This window comes from Falco punctatus (genome assembly GCF_963210335.1).
Source record: "Falco punctatus genome assembly, chromosome: 6".
NCBI lineage: Eukaryota > Metazoa > Chordata > Aves > Falconiformes > Falconidae > Falco > Falco punctatus.
Window position 1 is genome coordinate 92,119,242 of NC_137585.1, and position 26,912 is coordinate 92,146,153.

Genomic DNA, 26,912 nt, shown 5'->3' on the forward strand with positions numbered 1-26,912 from the left:
GAGGTCCATTTCTCCACGCTGACCGTTGAGGGAGCCCCATCTCTTAACCTGGGTCTCTGTTAGATGCCTGAAGAACGATGTTGTAAATAACCCCCTGAAACAACTGTCCTTTTATTAATGAATCATGTATAGTTATGAGGTAGGCCTTTTCCTCCTATTTTCCTTTTTTAAAAAAACTATATATACCTGTCAATTAAAATCTGTAGCTATTTCCAGGCCACAAAATACCTTCCAAACTAATTTCCAGTACCTTCTCCAAAAGTTTTGTCTGGCAAGCAATAGACATTTCCAACCTTTTAATATGTACAAGGCATAGTAAATTGGCCATATAGAAAGAGGAATTCTCCAAAGGCCTTGCAGTGAGTGGAAAGACCTGCACTAATATCTTCTCTTCACAGGCCTTGAAACATAAAGGAAGTACATACACTATTCACAGGAATTTAATCTCACTCCAGTTTATTAAGGCTCCCAGTAGCTGGCCCAACTTTGACATGTGCTTAGACTGAAAATCATAATTTTGTGTGTTGTTCTCCATTCCCCCACCCCCTTTCCTGTATGCTTATGAACAATTCCTATTTAACAACACCTAGTGGAACATTTTATGTGCACGGGAACAAAATGCTACACTGAAATAGGTGTGAGACAGGAGCGTCATAATGAGAAACCACACGCATGTGGAATGCCCACTAACTCATCCCTGCTGTGGTGGAAAATATCTGTTGAAATGTCAGAGGCTTTTAACGCTACTAAGCAGAGAGAAACAAACCATCTAAAACACCATGTCGGCTCTCCGCTAGGCTCAGGCAGCTGTAATTGTAGTTTTCCCTTTGATATGGTTCCCCTTTTACAAGCTTGTGCATGTGATGGAGTCAGCATCATGGGCATGTGATGAAAACCTCTTCAGGACACTCACAGCTTCTTTCCCAACCTGTACGTGTTTCCAGTTATTCAGTTCTTAGCAGCTGACAGTTTGCCACACACCAGAGCAAGAGAGGGGAAAATGAGAAACCTCTTCCCTCTAGCCCCTCGTCCCCCCGCAAAAAAGATTTTGTTTCTGCTGTTTCATATTTAGGGTATCATTTAATCAGTTCATTTTTGGTCAAATAAGCAGAACTCATTTGTTTTGCGGATTGGTCTTACATACAAAAAAAATTTAAAAAGATCACATTATGAATCTCAAGAGGCATTATCTGGGAAAGGCAAGTATGTTCCATTTGGAAAGAGAATCTCCTCTGCTCTTAGTCATTATTTGGTGAAAGGAATGCTCTTACCAACTGCAGATGAGACCCCTCTATTGATTTCTTTTATTCAAGAGAACATGAGACACTGGGTTCTGCAAGGAAAACTGGAACTGTGGTTTTGTGTGTGGTTCAGTCTAGCTAGGACAGAGGACAGACAGGGCTGCTGCTGCCGCCTCTGTGGCCAGTTCCTGATGATTTTCACATAAATGCTCTGCACACAGACTAACATTTGTTGGAGTCACCTTATGGGCATATGTTTTTGCAGTTCCCTTTGCTGATCCTTGTTAGAATCTGGAAACAAGATTCTCTTATTGTAACTGATCTATTTTTTCTTTGTTGTAGTATGCATGAGAATATTAAACAAGTATTTAATAGCAAAGGAAATATCAAGTATGTTAGGTTAGATTGTAGATTGTCTTGGAGGTCTGTGTAAGTATCTTTATTTTGTGAAAAAAATGAACAAACCATAAAACCAGAACAAAGAAATCCAGGCTTCATCAAGAGAAGTTGTGATGAAGAACTTCTAAGATTTTGAACTCCATCCCATTTCTAGGAGCTTGTGGTTACTGCCACTTTTCAGTAGTTTGTGGTGGGACATATTAATCTCATCGAAGTCTAGCCTTTTACTAGAGAAGATTCATGAAGAAAGATTGGAACAGGGATCCAGATCCTAAATCACGGGTCTTAGGATATCACATATTGCTGAATAAAGCTTCATTTGGTAGTTGACAAAAAGGAAGTAAGAATGTGAGGGTGACAGCAATAATTCACTCAATATTATTATTTTTTAAATGTGGCATTATATACAATACTGCAGATTATTCCAAAAACAGTTACTAATTTGGAAGTAAATAGATGTCAATTTTCAGACATTTTTCCATGTTTCTGTTAAAAAAATGAAAAAGAAACCCAGTAATGTGCTATTCCAGTTCATTAAAAGATGTTCCTTCCAGTTTTGAATTTGGAGGAAGGTATAAGGATATCTTTATAAAATAAAATGTAACTTTAATGCCTCTATTCTAGGCAGCAGAGAAATGTGCATTTTCAGAAGAAATTCCGCATTAATCTTCCTAGACTGGTAAAAAATGGACAAAATTTAATTCAAATACATGCAACATTTAAACACTAAAAAGATTAGGAAAAACCAAGCGTTGTTTCCACAGCAGTTAGTTGAAATGGTTGTGTTCCCTTCTGCAACCAAGACATGGCACAGGTACGTAACGTTGTAATACATCGGTGTAATGTACAGTTAAGGATGCTGAGTTAAAATAGGGCACAATTAAATATTCTTGTTACATCTTATGAACAGGGAACACACTGTATTTTGTGTTTGTGTGTGTTTCCATCAGAACCTGCTTTTAAAAAAGAGGGGAAAATTGTTATTTTTTCATGCAATTTTTGGTAAAATCTCACATAGTTTCCTGAGATTCATACACACTGTACTCACTTTCTCATGGAAGAGAACCACGTGAGAAGCCAACTTTTTGAAATAACACCTGGTATCTTTGCAATTTAGCCTTATTTAAACTTTCCATTCCTAATGTTTCCCACAAATTTCTTTTTCCAGATGCAATGGAATGGGAGCAGCTCCACTGTTGAAGGCTTAAGATCTTGCCTGTGTACAAGGCTAAAGTATTCCTTAACATCCTAGTCTTTCTTCTGCCTGGTCTTGCTCATGTTGGGATTCAGCAAGCTTACAGTCTATCCATACTTTTCAGAGCAAGCTACTTGAACTAAAGAGCTCAAATGTGTTGGACACACTCAGATGTGTGGGAGACATAAACTGCAGCTTTTCATAGCGATGCTACCAAAAACTTTCACTAGCAAGATATATGGTGCTGTCGGCCAAAATTGGACCTGACACTGAAGACTTTCATGCTTACTGAATTTAACAGATTGTAGTGCACCCATAGTATAAGTTTTAGAAATTTATCTATCATAACCAATTTTTGGAAGAAGAGACCAGTGCTGGTGCATTAGCTGTCCTCCTTGTTCCACTGTAAGTTTTGTATATCAATGATATACTCAAGGATAAACATGAACATGGGGAAAAAGGTGGTTCAAAGCTGAAACAGGACGTCTCATCAGACCTCTAGCAGGTAGACTGCTGACAAGAAAGTTTGCTGGTCTTGTCTGGCAGCTTCAGGAATTGATGGAGATCCTTATCCTCTCAAGATAGGTCCCAAACATGAACCCTCTCCTCCACAGAGGAGGTAGAAATCAGACTGGTGTAAATGCTTTATCCAAAGAAACCAAGTGGAGGAAGTTAATTTAAAGTGGCGTTTCTAGAATAAGACCATCTGAAAACAGGTTTCTTTTTTACAAGACAGTTTTTTGAGTATTTCCCATGAAAGAACAATTTGGGAATCTCAGAGAAATTGGGAATGAATTAGTGAAATATCAAAATTTTTGTTTGTTCATTAAAATTATGCAAAGAAAGGTGCCTCCTTACTTGTTTAGCTAAACACTAAAATATATCTGAAATAGAGTATTTTGGAGGAAAAGGTAGAAAACTTAGCAGTTGTCCACATCTATTGTAATTCTTCCCATGGTTTCACTTTACATTCCAGTGAAAAGCCAAAAAAAAACCAATCAGTGGAAGTCAGAGGTCCTGGTGCAAAAGCAAGATGAGAGATTCTACTTAACAAAAGTCTATCCTAGATTTAGATTATAAACAGAATTTAAGTATAAACCTTCAGAGAGCTCACAACAGTACTTTATTATAGAGTAATCAATAGCAAGGGTTACAAGGGCAACACCCAACTTTGAAAGAACAGACCAATGACTCCTAACTGTAGGCAGAAAGATACAAATCAGGGCAAGTTATTACTCTTTCACTCTTGGATAAGCTAAAATCTAACTAATCCCTCAAACTGCAAGACTTGACAATAAATATTTCAATCCTTGAGGTCTTTCCAGCCAGTCATAGAAGACACTTCTTCATTAATAACTAAGAATCATATTTGCTTTAGTCTCACATATGCCCTTAAAAAGCAAAGGCAAAATGAAGAGTCTAAAAGAACAGAATTAAATTTATTAAGGATGCAATTCTGTATGACGAGTCCAAAGTAATAACTTAGGCAAATATAATCCTAATATGACAGGGGAATGATTACTTAAGTAGCTGTTCTTCAGCAAATTTGGTAGTTAGAGTAGGTCCCAGTCTGAACATGATAGGTTATTTTGTAGTATAACTTGCAAAAGGCATGAAATAAACTTCTGCTTTGTTAACATTAATAAGGTCTTCAGCTATATCTAGTTTCTAGTAGGTCTTGTAGTGTACACCAGTGTAGATCAACTGGAGACAATGTAGAGAAAACCAAGGGGAAAAAAACCCGAAACATCTAGAAAGCTTGACATACGAAAGGTGAAAGATGAAGGAGAGGAAGAGGCATTTAATAACAATTTTTAAATACATAAAATGTGAGAAAAAGAAACAGAACAGTATGCCAAGGTCCATGGTGGATGACATAAACTGCAGCAGGGAAAATCAGTTTAAGTACAGGATAGTTTCTTACCATAAGGAATATAAATACACTTAGGAGAGCTTGAGAAACCGGGGAATGTCTGCATCTGTGGGGCTCCTGAAGAGTAATTTTATTAGGACTGACAAAGGTATAAATGTTTCTGGTTGTAATTGAGGCACGGATTGGAAGACACCATACACCCCATTTTCTATGTTCTATAAGGCTACTTATTTATTTTTTATTTATTCTGGCTGGTGTTCAACTCCTGCCTATGATCCTCCCATGTCAGTTTCCAAAAGAAGTAAGCACTGACAATCTGAAAGAGCACATAGAACTACCCAGATAGTCTCATCTCACTGAATGCTCAGCAGACTTTAGGAGACTATTTTGAATGTTTTGGCCATATGTACAACGGGGAAGGTGAAACAAACAAAAAAAGGAAAACTGCCAGGAAAAAAGAATAATTAGTTACAGACTGATGGAGAACTGTATTAAATACATTACTAGCTGGGAATGTTCAAAAGAAATTGCAAAGAATACTGTAATAAATATAAGAAATGAGATTTAAGCCCAAATCAAACATTTGGTTGAAATATCTTTAACTTTTGTAGGTTTTGCACATTCATATTCTTTGGATAAAGTGAAAAAGCAGCAATCTCTCAGGTCAAGGTCTCTCTTAAGTTTGTTACATTGTGTTAAGACTGATCTTTTGGCTGTTTATGATGACAAACACTAGTGTCTTAACTGGTGATGAGCAAGAAGATCACTGGGCATACCAAAAATGCGCATCACGCTGACCTTGGCTAAATCGGCACTCCTGAGCTTCCAGGGACATGACTTGCCTCACAGAGAAAAAGGAATGCTGGCAGCACTGTATTTTGTTTGAGCCAGCATACTGTTTCTCTCAAATGTACTTAAAAATGCATATATCCTTTGTGGAAAAAGTTAGGCATCCAACACCGTTGTTAGTATTCAGTGATAGAAAAGTGAAGCAGCAAAGTAAAAGCTGACGTTCAGTCTGGGCGAGGTACTGTTGCTTTATTTTTCAGTCTTTTTATAGCATCATTTTGTAGAAAGAAAACTTCTTTACCTTTGTTGTTGTTTCTTAGCCAAATACTATTTTGTAAATTACTTTCCCTCAGTAGGCTCAAGATGACTGCAAATGTTCTGAAGAGGAAAAGCTTAAGGGCAGATTTTGTAAGAGAGTAACTGTGACTACTTCCATCCTTTGCGAAAGTAGGACAATCAAACATGAAGAGTGCCAAGTAAAAAAAAGAAAAGAGTTAAAGAAAAAAGTTTCCAGTAGGAACAAAAATGTTTCCAGAAAGGAAAAAACTGGAGCAGGGAAGAGGTTCGTCTTGGTCATCATGGCTAAACTAAGGTGAGCTTTACATTTCTGTGACACAGATGAAATAAGTCATATTTCAGATCTCATTTGGACACTGAGTATCAAAAACCTCAAATCCACTTCAGCTGTTTGGAAGTACCTTCCAGCTGTTCTGACTCTGTCCAGATGTGTAATTTCATACTTGATGTATTCCCCTGAAGTGAGACCAGTTAAAGCAACTTTCAAACACTGTCAGGCTCGTCAAATGCAGAGCATAGATAGTTTACAGTATCAGTGTTGCTTAAAGATAATGTAGGCATGGTATCCATAGGAATCTTGATATAATTGGAATTGTCTTTCTATGAAACAAATTATTAATCTTTTACCAGAGAATTCAAAAGGAAAAAAAGTGTATGTTATTACAAAACTCTGAGATTCCTGTTACAGAACTCGCAAGCTGTTAATATCTCTAAGACAGATGCACTGTTGCAAACATAATAATTCTGTCAGAACAAGATGCATTCCTTGGATTCTTAAACCTGGAAATCCTTCCTGTAGGAAAGTATCTTTGTGCCAGAGAACAAGACAAGCTGAAAAACAATGCTGACTTTTATTGAAGCAGATTATCTTCATAAGTGCCAGGAACAGAACATTTGATAGCTTCAAGAATTTATGGAGGCAGAAATGCAAACCACCTTTGCATTTACCTTTGCATGTACCTTCAGAAACAAATTCTTGATTGTACCAGTTTATTGTAGTTATCTTCTTTAATATGTGAACAATGAATATTACAGTCATAAAACCACTTCAGCAACATTCTTGCTTTAACAACTATTCATAAATCTTAGGGCATATTTAAATCCAATTTCTACATCATAAATAATACATACATTATTGAAAAGTAATCCTTTTATACAGCGATGCTGTATTTGGCTGCTTACAGGTGTTGAGAGCACAGACTTCCTAGGACAGACTAAGAGACACTTGCAGATGACACAGACGTGAAGGAACAGGAGTGTGGGATGGTCTTTACTCTGGCAGTCCTGTTCCTACAGTGGGGAAGGACGTCTCTGCCAACTGCCAGTGAATGGCATGCCATAGGGATGAAAATCCCATTTCATGTCAAAATTGATCACAGTTTGGGTAGGTCTGAAGAATAAAACACGCTGCATAATTTCAAAGTAACATCTGACAACATCACCAACTTCCACCTCTCTCTGCACAGAGAGTGAAGAGCTTATGGGCTATGCTGAAAAAGTCCATGAGAACAAAACGTCTGGTTTCTTAAGGTTTCTATGCAGTTCAAGTTGTGATGAACCATACAGGGAAAAGAAAGACTTTGGGTATTGGTATGTAAATGTTGATAGCCACATTTCAATGCTCCTCTTAACATTTCAACTTTCAGACCAAGAATAAGGGAACAAATAACTTCCAAGAGATTGCAACATATCTAAGAACAACCTGGAAGTACTACAGCTGAATTTGTCTTAAAAATCTCTCTAAACTTAAAACTGTTCACAGGAGGAAAAAATAAAGTGGTTGATTGCATTTCACTTGCAGGAAAAAATGTAGCAGGAACACACACACAGAATATTTGGTATTCACCCACCATTTTTATTACAGGATTTTGATGTTGCTTCCAAAGGTAGTGGTAGACACATCTGAATCCTCAGAGGTGGAGCTCGAAAAAGACAAGATATTATTCAGAAAAGATGAAGCTTTTGTCATTTGGGATAAAACCTTATGCTCCTTAAACTAAGAAATCATGTTACATTTTTAAATAATGTAAAAGGTCTTTGTTAGACCTTAAGATGTTTTGGAGTGAATATATTTTTTCAGTACTTAATCTGTTCTGCCATGTATTTTGCCATTACTACATTTTTCAGGAGTCAAAATTTTGCATTTCCTTATGTTCATGCTGAGTAAGAAACTATCTGAAATGCAGGATTCCCACTGATGTCAGTGGGAATGGGACTTATCACTGCATGCATTCATGCTGTGAGTCATGCTAGCATAACTGTCAGATGATCACATTTCCTTTAAGCTTAGCTTTTTAATTTACTATAATTATTAGGATAAAAGGATCGTAGGCTCATTCAGGCAGGAAAGGATCTTGGGAGGTCTCTAGTCCAGTCACCTTGAAGTAGCTTCAGCTTTGAGGTCAGACCAGATTTCTCAGGGTTTTAACCAACTGAGTCTTGAAAACTTCTGACGATGTAAACTGTGCAACCACTCTGGGCAACCCCTCTGGGTAAAAGACGACAGGTGGAGGAAAGGTGTTGGTTTTTTTGTTTTGTTTCTCACTGCCCAAATGTATTTGAATTGTCAGTAAATAAAATTATTTTTCCTCAATTCAAGTCTGTTTTGCCTGTGACAGTAGCTGGTAAGCAATCATCCTGTCTTTATTTTCACCAAACAAGCTTTCCCATCCTACTTATTGCTTTTTGTTGAGGAGGGGGACTGACCGAGAGGTGGGTGTCTGGCTGCAGGCCAAAGCTAACCCACTATGCCAATACAGACCCCTCTGATACTTCATTCGTTCCCAGCCTTCACATTGAGTTGACCTATTCACCACCACCCCCTGAGTCTGATCATCCAGCCAGGTTTTTATCCATCTTAATATGTAAATAACATCCTAATGTGCTAATTATTTCAATACTATTCTTAAACTTTTAAAATACTACTTATTTATATTTTATGGCCTTTATTTTACTTGATAGTGGACTTCATATATTTTACATAATATTCAGTAGTCCACAAACATCAACTGCTGCCTGAAACAGCGTAGAGATTCATAAACGTATGCCAGAGACATATCGAGCCAGAGACATATCAAGCCAGGAAAAAATGCTCAACTCTTATCCAGAAGAAACTAATCTCTTTTATGGATGAAATCAGGTAAGGATACACTTTGGCCCTTACAGTAGCCCATCAACACTTTACATGGGCACATCCAAACTATTATTTTGTGAAATTTTAACATTAATCAGTGTTAAATGCAGTGCTTAAGCCAGCGGTTTTGTGACAAACACATTTTAGAGTTTTCCAAAGTCCAATCCACTTCAGATTTAAGAAGGCTAAAATTTGATGTTGACCTCTTCTGCAAGTAAATGGTGAGCTGAGGAAATTATCTGAATTGCCAGAAGTTACGGGCATGGGTAGCAGTGTTTCACGACATGTGTGTTTCACAAGATGTGTGTGTTAACTCTGGGAGATTACAGGTAGGAAGGCAGCCAAGAGGATTTATTGATACAATAGATACTTATATCTAATTTATATCTTGCAAAGAATTGAATGACTCAAACCTAGCTCTGTAAGTAGCTTATTTATAAAACCACATGGCACAAATAAGGTGGCAATTTCTTTCTTTTCCATACTTACTGTTTGTTGGTTACACTCAGATACTGTGCACAGTGGTGAATCTTCACTGCAGAAATTTTCTCTTGCCTGGCTAAAAGTGGTGGCGTACTCCCTGCCCTTGCCATCCTGGCCTTTATTTCAGTAACCCTGCACAGGTGATAACCACCACTGGAAGTTGTAATGGCTGCATCCGATTGTCATGGCTGTATATGACTCAAAGTTGATTCAGGTGAGACAGATAAAGATGCAATAGCCAAGGGCTAATTTGAACAGTGCACCCAGCTAACAGGGCTGGTCAGGGTCCGACTCGAGACAAGTTTGACAGAAACTGACCTCAGTAGTCAGTGGGCGAATAGGACTGCAAGTCAATTATCTTACTCCATAAATAGTGGATGACCCAGGGCCCATTGAGCTCTATTCCTGCATGCCAGGATGTCCCTTTCAGTAGGGACATCTTCTGAGGTTATTCCTTAAGGCTGAGAGATTCCTTGCTGCAACAGATTCTTGGTAAGTGATTTAGCATGCTAAACTTTGAAACATTAGCTAAGTGGTATAAAGGATTGATTGTGCACATATAATCCTTTAGATATAAATCATTGACCAAGCCTGAGACTAAGTCTGGATCCATCTGCACATGAAATCCCCTCTGAGAAGGAGTTTAGAAAGCAAAGGGATTGTTTCTGAACCTCATGATTCAATGGGAGGGTCTCACTGACAGTTTTGTCTGACCCTGTCCTCTCTGCAGTAAATAAAGTGTACCTTGCTATTGGATCTTCTTAAACCACTGTCACATTCACTGTGAAACTTTGTTAAATTGCTGTTTTATACCAATAAATTATTGCTGCTTCTCTCTTATGTATGCGTAAAGATGAAGTGCGCATCTTCAGTCTGTTTGCAACACTGAAGAGCTGCCAAGTTCAGCATATTACAGTATCCTTCACCCTCCCATCTCCTATAAGTCCTCTCAATCAGCTGTAGACTTTCATTACGAAGCAAAGACCAATTTATTTAATTTCTCTCATGCTTCACTTGATTTAAATTCATTTTTCTAATACCTTTACATTCCAGTAACTTTTATTCCTTGCCTGGAATTTAGAAAGAATTTAGATCCCAGCGAACAGGAAAATGCAGTCAGTTTGCAGTTTGCAGAACAGCAAAATGGAATGAGTATGTTTAATACATAAATATGATATAAATGCTGGAGCATTTTTGTTTGTAACATTTTGGTTGCATTGAGGTAGTAATTATAAAAATCTAATTTTCTAAGAAATGGTAAACTATGCTCTGTCACATCCAATTAGTTACACAAGCAGCTTTCAAATGTAGCGCACTGATCACTGCAAAAAGCTGTATTTGCATCTCAGCTGCAAGGGGCTCAGACCAGAGTAGAATATTCTGTAGGTTTTGAGGGCATTCAGACAGTCTTTCGGACAGCTGCTTTGTATTCATAAGCCAATGTCAATGGCCCCAGAAGAGCTGAAACCAATCTCTTATGTCTGAGAAAAAAGGAGAAAAAAAAACCCCCAAAAAACCCAACAGTGGGCTAGAACAGTGGTTAGGGTATAACAGTCTGTCAGTTTTATTCCTGCCAGCTGAATGTCAAATGCCTGAAGGATTTAGAGAACAGCAGCCTTAGTTTTGCACCTCACTTTCCTATCTGTGTAATTAGGATGTTAATTATATTTCTGTTAATCTCAGGAGGGTGTGGGCTATTGAAGGCTGCAGCCTCAAAAGGAAATAGGTATGTCAGCATTGCCGTGTTTGAGGTCTGGAAAACAGTTCAAATGCAGAAATTGATATCTAGGCTCAGGAAAAGTTAGCCTATTCCTTGTTTGGGCTATGGCTCCTGGTCTTCTGTGCATGCCCCATCTGCACGCCTACGTGATGCTTGAGCTGAGACCTGTGCGCACACCATTTCCTGGCTGAGCAGGCTGGAAGGGAAGTGTGATGCATTTCAGCATCTTCTGGTTTTGAATAGCCAAGAGGTCAAGACTGCAGTACCAGTGTAGACTTAGACACCTCTGAGTAGGATTCATGTGGGTAGGTACGTAAATGTATAAGTATCCTATGGTGTTCTTTTCCCTCTAAACGTTTAGCAACACTGTTAACTGTGCAGGTGAGAAGCATTTCTTTTGCAACATGTTTTATATACAGACTTGGGAAGATGAAGTGGAATTTAAAGCAAGAGAAGTGTACACACAAACCATAGGGAAGACCAGCATTGTCATTGCTGCGTTTCACGAATCATTCACTTTCAGCGTTAATGATGGTAGTAGTGAAGAGGAACACATTCTTCATTCTGGAGAAAACACCGCTGTCTTTTTCTTGATCTGCCTTCTCTCTTGATTTTTCTGCAGTTGTGTATCTGTTCTCTAGGTGCTTATATCAAACAAATAAAAGTACAGAGGAGTTAACTGACCTGTGCACCCGAGACTGAGTCCCCCTTCACCCACCATGCCATCCAAGCCAAAGTTTGCTTCCCACTGGCTCCCCTTGTCTCAGCATCAACAGACAGGAGCTTTTATTATCACCTGTGGCTGACTGGGAGCATCTGACCCATTCTGGTAGAAACTGTCTGTACCAGAAAATCATATCACATTAATAGATTTCCAGCCCTCATTAGAATCACAGGTGCTAGAGTTAAAAATTACAAAGCTACCAAACATACGTGGCGAACATATTTCACAACTAATGTAAAAATGCCAAAGAAACTGTGAAGAATGTTAAAGCTCCAGGGAGCAGTTCCAAAAAATACAAACTTGCCTGTTCCTCTCAGCAAGGGCCCTTGATCATAATTCAGATACTGCTGTTGTGGACTTCATCATTCCTCAACAAGCAAAAGAGGCAGCCAAAAACTACGTTATTTTCTGTGAGTCAAGTCTTGCGTTGTTGGCCCAGCTAAGTCAGTGTCATTTATTGCAGTTCCTCATGTTGTTGAAGAGGTGGGTAAGACCTAGGAAGTTTTCATACCCACCTGAAGGACTCCAGATGAACTCACACAAAAGTGTCATGGGCACAAAGATTATTTTGTAGAAAACACCTTGTTTTGGTGTTTGGGTAGATGAAGTAACCAAGTAGTCCCCATTTTTTCTTTTTTACATCTTTATGTCAAGCACCTAAAATATAGTGACCTTCCTGATGAAAGTCTGTAATTAAAATTAGGATGCATCTATGTGATATTCCCTTATAATGAGGAAGATGCATGTTCTGAAATCTTTGCAAATCTTGTTTCTGTTTTTAATGCTGTGTGTTAAAACACCACAGATTTTTCTACTAAGTCCGCCCAGCAAACTTATTATTTAAAATTATATTGAATTAAATTAATCATAGCATATTCTCAGCTGATGAAATTTCACCAGGACATTTTTAGCTATAACACAGATTTATTATTCATAAATAAGAATAAGATAATAATAAGAAATGCGATGATAATAACACTCCAATTTATAGGTCTAACAGTATTTCTTGAATGGTTATATCAAGTTTTTCTTAACTTTTCTCTAGTTCTGTGATTTTTCATAAACACTCATTCTTTAGACAATAGGTATTTTCTGTTTTAGGTCTCCATACTCAGGAGTTTGTTGCAGAGTTTGAGATTTTCCTCAAGAGCAATGATCTCCTAAACCCAAGAATTTTTAATTACAAGCATTATGCATTTTTCCAGATTTGAGGTTTCGTTTCTGTAAAACAGGAAAAAATAAATAATTTAGGATGAAAACAAAATACCTGGGAAAACCAGGTAAAAATAAAACCGTTATACAAATGCTTCTGTTTGTTTAGAATAGATGAAGAAAAAAAATTCTCCCACAGAACCAAGCAGGTGCAACAATGACACTGTCAACTCAAATGTAACCCATGAGTGATAACACAGGTATATGCAGGACATGTAAGCATGAAGGCAATGTTATGATGTGTTTTCATCAGCAGCTTCTAGTATAAATGGTCTAAAAATGCATCTCAGACCTGAAGTGCATTGCCTAAATTCAGGTTTCCTCTGCAGATTTCTGATTCTGTAGTCAAAGGAGAGAGAGAGAGAGAGAGAGAGAGAGAGAGAGAGGGAGGGAGGGGGACACCTTGGGAGGCTATCCCTCTGAGGAAAAGATAAATGTCTCTTTGGCAGTACCTGTCTATTAGTTCTTTACTAGATTTTGTTTAGTGATATCATTTTGAATAGAAAAAATGTGGACTCAAGAATATTTGTCCTGCAGTGCTAGGAAAACTACGTAACTATTTTATTTTATTTTTTCTTCAGGTACTTTAAAACTGCCAGGCTTGACGAGACATTCAAATAGCAATAAATTTTGCCTTCTTCAAGATAATTTTTGACGTACTAGCTGTAGTTTTTATCTGCTGTCTGTGAGTTCTGTCAGCTCCTTCTTGGAGCAACAATCTAGGCTTGGGCAAATAAAGTTGCATTTGCAGCAGTGATTTTGAGGACAGACTGTCCCTCGGACTGTTGTTACTGAACCACTTGTCTGCTTTCCAATTGTCATAGCAGCGACAGTCTGGAAAAGTCTCCAGAGAGTTTTTGAACCCAAGATCACAATTTACATTCCTGGCCGAACTATATGCCACCATAAAACACAGAGAAAGCCATCCAAAGGCATAAGTAGTCTAGAAAAGCTCTAAACTTCCTTGGCGTTAACGTCCGGGCTGTGACCAGTGTTAGAGAAGTGCAAAGCTGGCTGAAATGAACCTTTTCCCCATGCTTTCCTTTGTCTCAAATTCCTCCTAAATATCTACTTAGGAAGCACTTCTTGTGATGGCAATTTAATTTTCTTTGCAGCTAATCCAATGTGGACATACCATTCCTGGATTTTCTTTACAATTGTCAGTTCAGGAAATTCCAGAGCTGCAAGGCAAGGTCTGCAAAATAAAGATGCCTTTTGGCTTACCTTTTTGCTCCCTATTAATTTATCTTCATGAACAAGTGCAATTGCCAATAAAAAGATTCACAATCTGTCTTTTGATTTATATGAAGTTCTGACAGAATTTCTCTTGGAAAGATGCCTGCCATTTGACGTCAGAGCTCTTGACACATTTGCTTTTCATCTAGTGGTTGGGTCAAGAAAGCTGCCATCTGCTGATGCCTGTTTCCCCCATCATGTTTCTTGAATGTTTGATTCCAATGATGCAAGCTTTGAGGGTTCCTTTCTCAGGGTTCCATTTGAGGGTTCCTTTGAGGGTTCCATTTCCATTTCCATACAGGGAGCTAGATGCCTACATCTTGCCCTTAGAACTGTAATCATACCCGAGACCATGTCAGTCCTTCCCTTGATTCTCAGGTTAAGTGTGCCTCAGGTGGTCCAGTTTCCCTGTGTGAAAAGGACCGAACAGAACGCCATGCACTATACAGACATTGTAAACATAGCAGTTAGATGTATTTTCATTATAGATGTAAAAGGCCAAAATTAAAGTAGGTTACATGGTCAACGCACGGAGATGCGATATGCTGGGATATACCTTGACATACTTTCCGAAGGCACAGAGGGATTCTTAGCTGAAATCTGTCACAGCTACAAAACTAAATGAAGCCCATCTGATTCAATGCTACCGTCATGTTTGTAGCATTTCATGTATATTGACAGATTTTTAGGAAAAATTCCAATAATCATTTCAGCATTGCATCGTATTTCATAACTGTGTTACATTGCCTTGTAAAGGTCTGTGTCCTTATCTTCTTCAAAAGTCTGTTTTTCTTGCCTAAACTTCATCACCCTTAATGTGACATCGAGGTCAACTGGCCCCAGATGTGTTACAAACGGCACAGTCTTCTTAATATGAAAAGGCTGAGAAGTGACAACTAAATTATAGCCACTTTGTGGCCAAATCACCACAAGCGAGGTTTAAAGAAATGAAGAGCTCAGGATTTATTATCACTTTCAGTCTCCCCTGAGGTAGTGTCAAACATAGCCAGGTCAATCCTGACACGTTTCACTGTGAAAAATGTCTGCTGAAGGAAATTTCACTTATTCTCTGATCCACTCACCCACCTGCCCACTGAGTCTGCAGGTAAAAACGTCCAGACTAATTAGACCAGGGGTCCTCAAACTTTTTAACCAGGGGGCCGGCACGCGGATGAAGCGGCAGGCAGTCATCTGCGGCTGCTTGGTTCCCTCCCCAACCCCCAGCAGGGGGTTCTGTAAATACCGGGGGGCCGGACTGAGGACCCCTGGGCCGTAGTTTAAGGACCCCTATTAGACTATCTTCAAAGTACAGCATTATGTAGAAATACTGTCATCAGCACCACACAAATAAGGAAATTTATCTTTCCTGTCTAACATGAGGCTAATTAATGTAATTTGACATCCACCTACATATATATATATATATGTATGTATGTTACATATTGAAAAAAAAAAGAAATTTGGTGTCAACACATCAAAAATGTGATCTTACTCCAAAAAAGTGCCAATACATACAACTATTATATATGAGATAGAAAAATTAATATTTTGATATCCTCAGAGCTAGTGTGACCTAAGCTGGAAAATAATTTTCAGTTCTAGAGACTGAGACTTCAGAAGAGACGCTGATCTGCGAAAAGACTGCAGAGCAGATCCAGATATATGATACAGGGTTTTTTACATATGTTGAAAATTCATGAAGAAATGTACATATGAGAATGTGGAGCCCCTGAATGACTAGAAGACACTCGAGATTTTGAGAAAAACTTTGTCAAATGCTTTTCCCTAGTTCCACCAAAACCTTTGCTATGGCCACAGTTTATGTAGTAGAAAATCCATTGTGTGCATTTGTTCATGGACAAATATACCATCTTATTTGCTTCTAGGACCCCATCATTCTTCGCATGAAATCTTTAATATTATAAAGCTGAGGAGAGGCTGTAGGTATCTATTGCCTTTAAAAAATTAAATAATCCTTGAAAAGTAAAAAAAACTTTTAAAAGGCAAGTAAGTAAGGATTTCTCTTGTTAGTGCTTCCTTATATTTAATATTACTAAAGGGTATTTTGTTATCACTTTTTTCACAAACATTCTTTTTGAAATAACTATTTAAGTTCTAATAATCTAAACAAATAACAATGACCACAACTGGGAATGTGTTTCTTTATTTGCATCTGTCACTGCAAAATTAGAGAGAAGAAACCCTGCAGAGTTAACATTTTTGGGAAGCTGCAGTTGAACAGAACCCATTAGAAAGAAAATGTGGGTCTTTTTGATATTTTGGCACTATTTCATGCATATAGGAAAAAAAGAGTATAGGCTGCAGCAGAAGCATCAGCCATAATTTGTGATGCAGTTAACATGAAAAATTATACAAGTAGACTTTCAGCCAGTTACCAAGGCCCTTTGCATGCTACAAATGCGTTTTTTTGCTTCATATCTACAGAATTAACACGTTCATAAAGTATTGAGGTCCTTTGCCACTCTTTTGCTGATAGATAATGTCAATGAGTTTGAGTCAGCCTACTATTTGTGGAATATGTAGATTGTGCTTCTGGAAGATCATGACTTAATGTTGAATATAGTCACTTAATGTGACTATATAGAAACTAATGTTTCTATATAGTATAGAAACAGTGATTTGTTTCCTTTGTGTTGGTGTGTCAATACAACTAGGTGATATTCAGCTGTGTTTGAAGAGTCCATGGTTGCTGAAGGAATAAAGCACCAGCCATCACCATGTCATTACTTTTTGTAAGGCTGTGTGGTTAGTGAGGACAGCAGTTGGTTAGACCTATACCTAATGTTTAGGAGGCATAAAGGAATACATCCAAAGACATATATTTGTGCCACTGGCAGAAATGTAAAACGCCCCTTGAATTTGGTATAAGATTCAGATTTTGAAGTTTATTTTGACTATCATTTAATAACCAATATTGTCTGACTTCAATTTCCAGGAATATAGTTATTTAATATGCTAAAAGATACATTAGAGTAAGCATTTAGAACTTTATGAATTTTTTGAAAGTAATGCAGAAAAATCAATACCTCCTCTGCTGTTTTCTGTTTCTCATACTTGCAAACCCTCACAAACTTGTATTTTTTAGTTTCTGGCTGCATCTTCATACCAAGAGTGGATTGGCATGTGGTCAGCCTGATATGCACAGTTTCAAATCCCAAGTCTGGCACAGGGAATGCATTCTAGGGGTCAACTGATTGCACTGCCCAAGCCACTATCAAATGACAGCTTCAGTGCTGAAACCGAGAGCATTGACTCACTATGCTTAGGCTGGGAAAGGACAGTCCTGGGGATGGAGGGCACTGCCTTCATTTAAAGACTGGGGAAGTACAGATTCATCTTCCTCCTCTAAACTCCTTTTCTAATCAGCTTGTCTGAAGGGCAACCCCTTCTCTGGCATGCTTTCTGGGAGCTCTGAGTGTATGTGAGGAACAGCAATCGTACGGAGTGGAGGCAGGTCTGGAAATCCCATTAGCCCAGCCAGCAGGCTGGCTCCAAGGGAGCTGGTGGCCAGTGCACATGCCGACCAAGAATACCACAGGCAACGCTTCCACTCTGCTGCCGCTTTATGTGGAAAATATCACAGCTGATTTTCTGAAAAAAAACCACCAACCAACAAAGAAAAAAAACAACAAAAAGAGAAGGTAGTCCAAATGTTTTTAAGTGATCAGCAATAGGAGCTGATTAAATGAGGCAATTTGAAAGGTTATCTAATGGTGATTGTCCCTTTTTTCACGTTCACATAGTTGTCATGACATATGGAAAAGAACTTTGCCGTTGAGGTGGAGGGACAGCATCAAACTGTCACATTCTGTGTAACTTAAGGAGTTCTGGGATTCTCTGACATGCTTGTGCTGTGCAGGCAACGTGTGTGAGAACGCCTTATTACTCTTATAGTGTTTGTTCCTTTCTGAGAGGAAGAGAAGTACAGTGATGGAGGATTTTTATTTTCTGGTCCTTCAGGCTTATAAACTGTAGGGTAAAGAGGAAGGCAGAACTGGTACTAGTGTCAGCCAGGAAATTAAAGGAAAGATATGGTCACTCTTCAGACCAGGGAGCCATTACAATGCACTTCTCCAGAATAATGTCAGCACGAGGTGTAAAAAAGCAGCAGAGTGCCTCTTCTCATGAGGCATCATCTGCTTCTGCTCTCAGAAGAAGCACAAAAGAGAGATGTGGTTGAAATAACTCTTTGCTACTTGGGAAGTTCACTGTCATGCTGCAGCTAGGAGTCTGAGGCCACTGTGGGTTCCTCAGCACATCTGGATGAAGGTGCAACATGAAGCAGTGGAGCTGTTGAATGCGAACAACTTGACGACTGAGGCAACGGTGGACCAATGGCAGGCAGCAAGAACTCCTGAACCTGCACTGCCAAGGGCAGGATTGAATGCCATAGATAAGACCACAACTATCAGCTGTTTTGACATAAGATTCTTCCAGATTTGCTGGAGTTTCTGGAGTGGATGTGATACCCCTCTGTCCCTTCACAAAAGCAGAGCAAATGTGTGGTGGGCAAATCAGCGACCCACTGAAGGACCCACTCTGTCTCTGGCAGTAGGGGAGCACACCAGCTTGGCTGCTGTCTGCAGGGCACCCCCTGGCAGCCCTCAGCATCCACTGTCACTGGGTTAGCAATGATAGGGATATCACATTCCTACTGGTACCTCTCAGCCTGACACCTAAAACCCTATCCATTTATTTTTTGAACCTTCTAACACTGCCCGCCTCCATGATCACCTACAGCAGTGGGGGCAGCCCCAGCCTTGGGCATCAGGCATCTCCGGAGGATGGGGATGGGCTGAGGCTGGGCAACAGAGCCGCACACAGCATCGAAGGTGTGAGCGCACAATGCTTTTATCTGATTGGAGATGAGGTTTTCTATTGCTGTAGATTTATTTACATGGTGGGGTTTTTCTTCTTTTTTTTTTTCTCCTCAGTGGTCCTCTTGAAATGTCCAGCTCTCTATTGGCTTTTTTTGGCTATTTTTATATTTTGAGCTGACATATAAGATAATCATCAGAGAACTCCAATGTTACTTTCCTGCATTGCAGCCACCAGTTATGAGTTCGGTGTCACCTAAGTATAGTTTAAATTATTTCCTCTAGGTCCATTTTTAAGCAAATAACTGATTCTTTGGACCTGAACATAGATGAAACCATTTTGCGAACAAAGACTCCTTTCAGCTTAAATGAGAAGGTAATGTACTACCTTCTTCCTCATTCTTTCTTACCCCTTCCAGGTCTATACAAGCAGTTGTAATTCATTCAGACATAATACTATTGTAAAGACATGTGGTTAAGAAAACTGAGACAATGTTAATTTGTGTACAATACGGTGGCAAGTAAGGAGGTGCAAAACTTCCCAGAAAATAAATTTTAAAACAAACAAATTAGCTTTGTTTGGGTTCCTCTGTGCTAAGGGCACTTAAATATAGTAAGGTAGATATTAATGATATTGTCATCAAGAGTAAAACCACAGTAAAAGGAGAGGATGAGCAAAACCAAGGTAGAAACTGAAGACTAAAGAACCAAACGGCTTACAGGAATCACCCTGTTCTGTGACAGTCTGGCAATGTATAGCATTTCTTCCTAACTCATGTTTCTACATGACTATTATTTTTGCCCATTTTTTCCCTAGCATTAATTTCTGGAGCTGCGCAGCACGCCACGGAGTGCCAAATGCAGTCTGTCTGAGGCACACTGAGCTGACACGGAGGTCACATCTGATGCACCTTTCCATCATTGCTTATGCTAGGCCACCATGCGGACAGGTTTTCCCGTAGTTCCCTTTGAAAGCAATTAAAATGCTAAAAATAATTTACAGAAAAGCAGGTTTATGGTGTAACTGAAATTCCTTGAGATAGTCTGTACCTAGACTCACACTGGCTATGAACAGGCTGAAATGGCAAAGGACTATCAACCAGGCCCAAGGGAAGGCTCAAAGGCTGTAAAAGCTAAAGAATAGCCAGGGAAGGGATTTTAGCCCAAGCGGGCAAAAGGAGATGACATTAGTCCTGCTGCCTGCAGGTGTGTGGGAAAATCACCTCGAGGGGGGGGGGAATTCGAGAAAATTGCATCCTAAAAGAAGTGTAGCATTATGGAAAGCTTTTTTAGGGTAAAATACAGCTATGGCCTTCAGGATGGTTGGCATGCACAGAATCTCTATCACCACAGTTCCCTAAGCAGCAGCTCAGCGCACGTGGATAGTGGTGATGGGGGACGCACTTAAGGCAAAAAGCCAGAAGCAAACCCCTCAAAGCCCAGAACCATTCTCAGGAACACAGGAGTTAAGCCTAGAAGTGGCTAAAAGCTGCCTCCTACCTCTTCCCCCGCCACCTCTCCCCCTTCAACATCAGCACATTTCCTTGTGATCCCTTTTCACAAAAAGATGGAGGCCTGTGGTATCAGCTCGGTACCGAAGCACCACGACGCGCTTGCTGGCTACATGCTCTCTTAGAAGGCTGACAGCTTCCCCGCACACAACAGCCGAGGCTTCCAGCCTCTCTGGCCTTCCCACACCCTGTGAAACATGAGGAAGGCAAACACCGGTAACATCTCGGGGGGTCAGGAGGAAGTCAAGATGCACTCCATCTAGAGCCCAACGCATTACCCAGAGGAATTACCACAACAGAACAAGAGGCAGGAGCGATCGGTAGACAGGCGGATAACATGCACAGCAGCAATACCCAGTCAGACTTGCAGGGCTTCCAGTCACTTCATCCCGCAACTTTGTTTTGAATTTAGTTAAAAGGTAATCAGATTCTTAACGCTCATTCTGCTTTTGTAACTTCTGGAGAAAGGCTAACACGTGGCATTGGCATTACAGTCCAACTACTGCCCAAGCAGCAGCGCAGCACTCGGAAGCAGTGTACAAAAGGCAAGTACAATAGTTATCCCTCCACAGTCAGCAGTCCGACTCACAAGCACAAGGCACATGTGGAAAAGTAACATTTAGGCTGACCTTCACTTTAGCTCCCCTTGATTTGTCAGCGTACCTTGTCATTCCGGATGAATACAAAGAAAAAACAGAGAGCCCCGTTTCACCGGGAAGCAAATCCAAAGCCTCTTCCCCTCGGCTGCTCCCGCACGGGAGCTGACTGTCACGACACAGGATCAGCGAGACCCCTGAGCTGCTGCCTCCCGACCCTCCCCGGCAGTTAAACGCTTGCCCTTTGCAACGCTTTTTAGAGAAATCAGCAGTCGGGGCCGAGGATCCCGCCGCCGGCTTGCTTCTCCTTCCCTCGCCCGCTCGCAGGGGCTGAGGAGGCTCCTGAGCCGCCCCCTGCGACAGCGTTACCGCGGGCCCCGATGCGGCCCCTGCGGCCCCAGCCCGCTGCCACGGCCCCGGCCGGCGGCTGGGGGAAAGACAAAGCCCCGCGCAGAGCTGCGGCGGCTGCGGCGGCTGCCCGGGCACCCGGAGGCGGCGGGGGGGCGGCAGGGCGCCGCGGGCCGACCCCTCTCCCGGGCCCCGCCGCCACAAGGGAGCACCGGGGCCGCCCCGCCTCGCCTCCTCGCCGAGGCAGTACCGCAGCTCCGAGGGAAAAAAAAAAAAAAAAAAAAAAAAAAAAGTCAGCACCGTGAGCAGCCCGCTGACCACCGTCACTGCCGGGGAGACGAGAACCGCCCGCCGGCCCGCCACGTCCCCCCAGCCGGCCGCTGCCCCACGGCCGCGCCCGGGCTCGCCCACCGGCCCCCGGCCGCCCTCAGCCCGACCGCTCACCCAGCGCGGCGCCGCACATCCCGGCCCGAAAGTCTTCCCGGCTCCCGGGGAAGCCCCGCTCCGCCACCGCCGCGCCGGCCGGCCAAGAACCACCCCCCGCCGTGTGCGCAGCCCATACACGTACGTAGCCGGAAACCCCGCCCCAAGGCCTCGAGCCCATTCTGCGCAGGCGCTGCCCTTAGTTTGGCTGGAGCGCTGCTGCCATCTAGCGAATAAAAATGGGCACTGCAGCCATTCTCTCTAGCAGACTGCAAAGTTTATTATAGGAATGGAATCAATAATAACAAATGCTGAGAAAGAGAAACAGCTGAGCAGGTTTTTCTGAATTATGGTGGCTGAATTGGATGAAAGGAGGAACCAAAAATGCCATTTAGCAGACCCTTGGTATCACCAAGTACTGTTACAGAATGAGGTGTTCCCACTTGGCTAGCACTAGCTAGGATAAATACTGGTAACAATTGTTTGCTGTTTCTGTCCCCTAAAGTCTGCTCTGAGGACTAAGTGAGACATTCCTCCTCTGTGAATATCATTAACGGTATCTGTCTTCGCTTTCCTTTGGTTGTTTCTGTGTTTTTTAAAAATCGTATTTGTGTATGTGAAAAGGGAAAGATACGATGCTTACTTTTTAGATTCATTGCCATAGCTGAAGTTGAAGAGTCCATAAAATGTAAGCTGTCTGAAGATATGGGTTGACCTCAAAGCTGTGTCTATCTCCAAACAAGAGAAATCCTGTTTCTCCTGATGAGAAAGGATCATTGTTAAATAGCCATCACATTACCGCATCACCAACATATAATGCCTAACGTTATGTGTTTGTATATGTAACAAAATCATACATGCATTTATTTCTCTTTTGAGAATGCTGCCTATGGAGGGGTTCTCTGCGCTGTAGTTCAGAGACCTGTAACTTAGGCTTAATTTAGACCTGAATACACCACCTAGAAATGAATCCAGTTTCGATGCAAAAGCAAAGGGGACAGATGTTCTACTTCTTTTAGAAGTTGTTTCAGTGGCTAACTGCCTTCACTTAGATCTCAGTTTCACTTTTTTTAAAATGTGAATGGTTTTAGTAGTAAGCAATAGGTTCTTCACCTATGTCTTTTGCATAACTGTCAGTTCCTGTTAAAATCAATTTATAAAATACTACACCAACTAACTTAAGATGATCTCTTACCTTTCAGACAAACTTGAAAGACGCTGATTTGAAACTCTTGCATTGTACAACCTGTTTTCCCAAGCTCAACTTTTATGCCTCTTCTCTGTGTTACATACCGTTTTCCAAGAACTTAAGATTCTGAGAACTGAACTAAGCATAATATTCCAGCATGTCTCATTAATGACATGAAATAATGTCTCAATTACTGTTCATTACTATACCATACATAGATTCAAGGATGAAGTTACTCCCTTTTGTTATGACATCACACCAACCCCTTCACCATTACACCTAAAGCCTCCTCAGTCATCACTTACCACAGATATAGTTCCTGTATATGAGACAATGGGCTCCACTTCATCATCCTGATTGTTTTTTGGAGTACTGCAGTAACACACGTTTTATTTGAATAGGCTTTACCTGACTGCTCAACTCTAACATTTATCACTGTCAAGCATCTCACAACTTGCAGGTTTGTAGCTGTTGCATTCGCTTCCATGTAATCAGGAGAACTACCAAATAATGTGACACATCGAATTTACATAATTTCCTTATCAACACTGAAGTTTCATGAACCATTTTGTAGACGTGCTAGCTGATACTCCAATAAACCCTCATTAGTGTTACAAAGCGCTAGTCTTTCTAATGAGAATAATTTAGGTACTGCCTGGACAATACCTTGGAGGTGGGGAATATACATGACACTTTGCTACCCTTACCAATTACCATTTTCCCGAGCACTAAATTTCTCTGGGAGGAACGTATTTTCCATAAGAGAATTTTCATTCCTATTAGCTACATTCCCAGACTTAGTTCTCAGTTTCAGATCGAACTAATCGGAACTCTTTTTTTTTTTTTAAAAAAAAGATAAAAATGTGGAGTCATCTTTAAGAACTCTACCTAGAAGTACACAGCTTTCATTATTTCTCCGAGTAACTTCTGCAAATCTCCATTGCCCAGAGTTCAACAGGCAGTAGCCCTTCCTCTAGATGACGAAAGCTGGGGATTGCAAATGCAGCATTGCCTTAGCAAACGAAGGCATCCAAATAAAACAACAAAACTGATTTATCAAATTATAAATAAAAAACGTAGTCCTTAACATAAGACATCAGTAGATCTGCATAGCAAACTTTGCTTTCTACTTAGGAGTATGGTCTAAATGCTTCCTGAAACAGGAACAGCAGCAGCGTATTTACTTAAGACTTACCAAGGAAACTAACACACTTGTATGGGCAAACAGCTGCTGTTCTTTACTGTTCTGGTAAGCAGCGGTATGAATGATTTTCTATAGTCTTACACTTAGCCAATCAAAATTCTCCTTAATAACCTTGCCACGTGACCCGGATACTTGAGGTTTTCCTGACTAAGAACAAGGTATAAAGATAATGGGAAAACCGTAACTTTAATTGGTAACCCGGTTAACATCTAAGGATGTGTTTTGATTATGGAAGAATTACTTTAACATTATGAAGATAGTAAGAGCACAAGCTATGAAAACTTGCAACAATTTGAGCCATCTCGCCTGCTACGGAGTAAGCAAGAACCGGGAAAATTAAAAGCAAATTTTCTCTAACGAGCTCAAGTCTTTCTGGCTGAAATGATATATTAGTAATTTATGTGAAGAAAGAAATTCTAACAAAGAGCACAAGAAAAGTTGATTATGTCTTTCCTGCCTGTTAATCCCAGAGAAAAAGCACAGTTAATGAATGTAAAGGAATACCTATGAAAGGACAGCTGAAACAGATCGAAGACAGTAAGTTTTCACACAACCATGACAGAAACCATAGTTCCCATTGTCATACCTAGCTGCTGAAGCCAAGAGCGTGGACAGAACAGAGACAGCACTCTTTTTACAAAGATCAGCAATATTCCCTGATGGCAGCTAACATTAACAAGTTTTTAAATCGATTTAAGTACTATTTTGCAGGGCTCAAAACCACCTCATTATTACTGTGGCGTAAATACCAAACTGAGAAACAGAAAAGGTTTGAAGCACGATGCTAGGATATAGGAGGGTTTCTTACACCTCTCACAGATGCTGACCATCAGGAGGCCAAACTACATGAACCTGGAATGACAATTCTCAAGTGAAACAACTGCAATAGGTGCATCTGACTGCAATCCAATTAATTCAAGAAACAGTATCCACCCATATGAAGAAACGGGTAGTTTCTCAAAATGCTATTTGCTGTCAAGAGTTATCCAGCCAACACCAACACATGCACACACAACAGTGCAAATCAGATGTACTAAGCTACCCTTTGAATTGAGGGCACCTCAATGATTGTTTACTAATAGTTAGGACAAAAGATAATTAGAAATGGTGTATGAACAGAAAGATCCTGGTCTTGAAAGCACAGTATCTTTATCACAGACACGCCTAATCATGCAGGGTTGGGGGAATTTACAAAAAAAAAAAAAAAAAAAAAAAAAGAGAGACACACAAGACTAGTAGAATTCAGTGTAAAGCAAAAAGAAATCCCACTAAAACACGAACACGTAAGCCTAGTGCCATGGAAAAGTAACTTACAGGAGTATCCTTTACACAAAACCTCAACGGGTGTAGACATATTCTTTTCACTGATACGTTCCTATTTCTGCCTCTGTGTTGCTGCTTTCAGTCCGTGCCAGGGGAGGGAGCCCAGGTTAAAATACATCAGTACATAGTCCAAGGACTCCAAGTCATCTCTGCGAGATTGCTCTACAACAGTATAAAAGAGTGGACTCATTAAGAGTACTAGAAAAACAAAAGACTGTGCAACAAGACTCATAAAAACCCTCTGAAAAACAAGAGATAGTTGAGTTACTATGCCCATGATAAACTCATCCAGTACAAGAAAAAAACCTATCACCCTTGCAAGTATTAAAAAAAAATGTGTTAATTCCCGAGAATTACAATCTGATCAAATCCCACCCCATCAAGAGATAAGAGGCCAAGCACACTGCACTGTTAAGTGCCATAAATAAGGACCGTCTTCTATGCCTCATTAAAGCAACATCTACTTGTGCTAAAATTATGTGCGTTGACACTACTAAAGTTTCTATTTACTGCTTTCTCCAGCTCACCGATTCCAAGATGCGTGTTGATGCATTCATAACAAGCAGTTCCTGTTAAGTTTTTATTTTCACAATATGGAACATGTTGGTGAGTTCGAGCGTCTCGACACTTCTTTTCTAATCCAGAGTCTATTATGTAGACAAGATTGCCTTTCTTCCCAAGGCCCATTATGAAGTTGTCTGGCTTCACATCTCGGTGGATGAAGTTCTTAGAGTGAATGTATTCAATTCAACTAGTCTAGATAAAGTGGAAAGAAAAAAAGTATCACTCGACAGACTAGGCATACACTTTTTTCCTTATAAAAACACTAGCAACATTGTCTTTAACACTAAAAGAGGTAATGAAACTTTTTATTGTAAAATGTAAGGGCATTAAAGAGAACATAATTCAATAGACAACACATAAACCTCTCCAGCTCTTTCCCCGTGTCTATTTTACATTTGTTTCCAAAAACTTTCTCGGACGAACTTCTTTTGTCTTTGAGCAGTGCAACAGACTGTTTGCAAACAGCGCAAGTCTGCTTTTTAAAAATCAATGAAGACTTTGTAATCACTTTAGATGGGGCACTTTGTATTTAAGAGAAAACCAATTTTGAGTCTTTCCTTTAATGATACAGGCCTATTCACCTCTAAATTACAGAAACAACGTATTTGGTTCTG

At 40.2% G+C, this 26,912-nt stretch overlaps 1 protein-coding gene across 39 annotated transcripts in view; it reads right to left on the bottom strand.

Annotated features, from left to right (window-relative positions):
* Nucleotides 1-3,941: 3,941 nt before the first annotated feature.
* The window catches only part of LOC308065602 (GTPase-activating Rap/Ran-GAP domain-like protein 3), a 30,113-nt gene continuing 7,142 nt past the window's right edge, over nt 3,942-26,912 (bottom strand). For 15 of the 39 annotated variants that reach the window (XR_013928809.1, XR_013928810.1, XR_013928820.1 and 12 more), the window contains 3 exons: nt 25,726-26,490; nt 22,040-22,777; nt 3,942-20,839 (listed from right to left, as the gene is read on the bottom strand). The gene's annotated coding sequence lies outside the window, so the exon portion shown is untranslated. Of the gene's footprint in view, nt 20,840-21,240; nt 21,417-22,039; nt 22,778-25,725; nt 26,491-26,912 lie in introns of all 39 variants that reach the window. The other 24 variants (XM_080391686.1, XM_080391685.1, XM_080391687.1 and 21 more) reach the window with 21 other exon arrangements.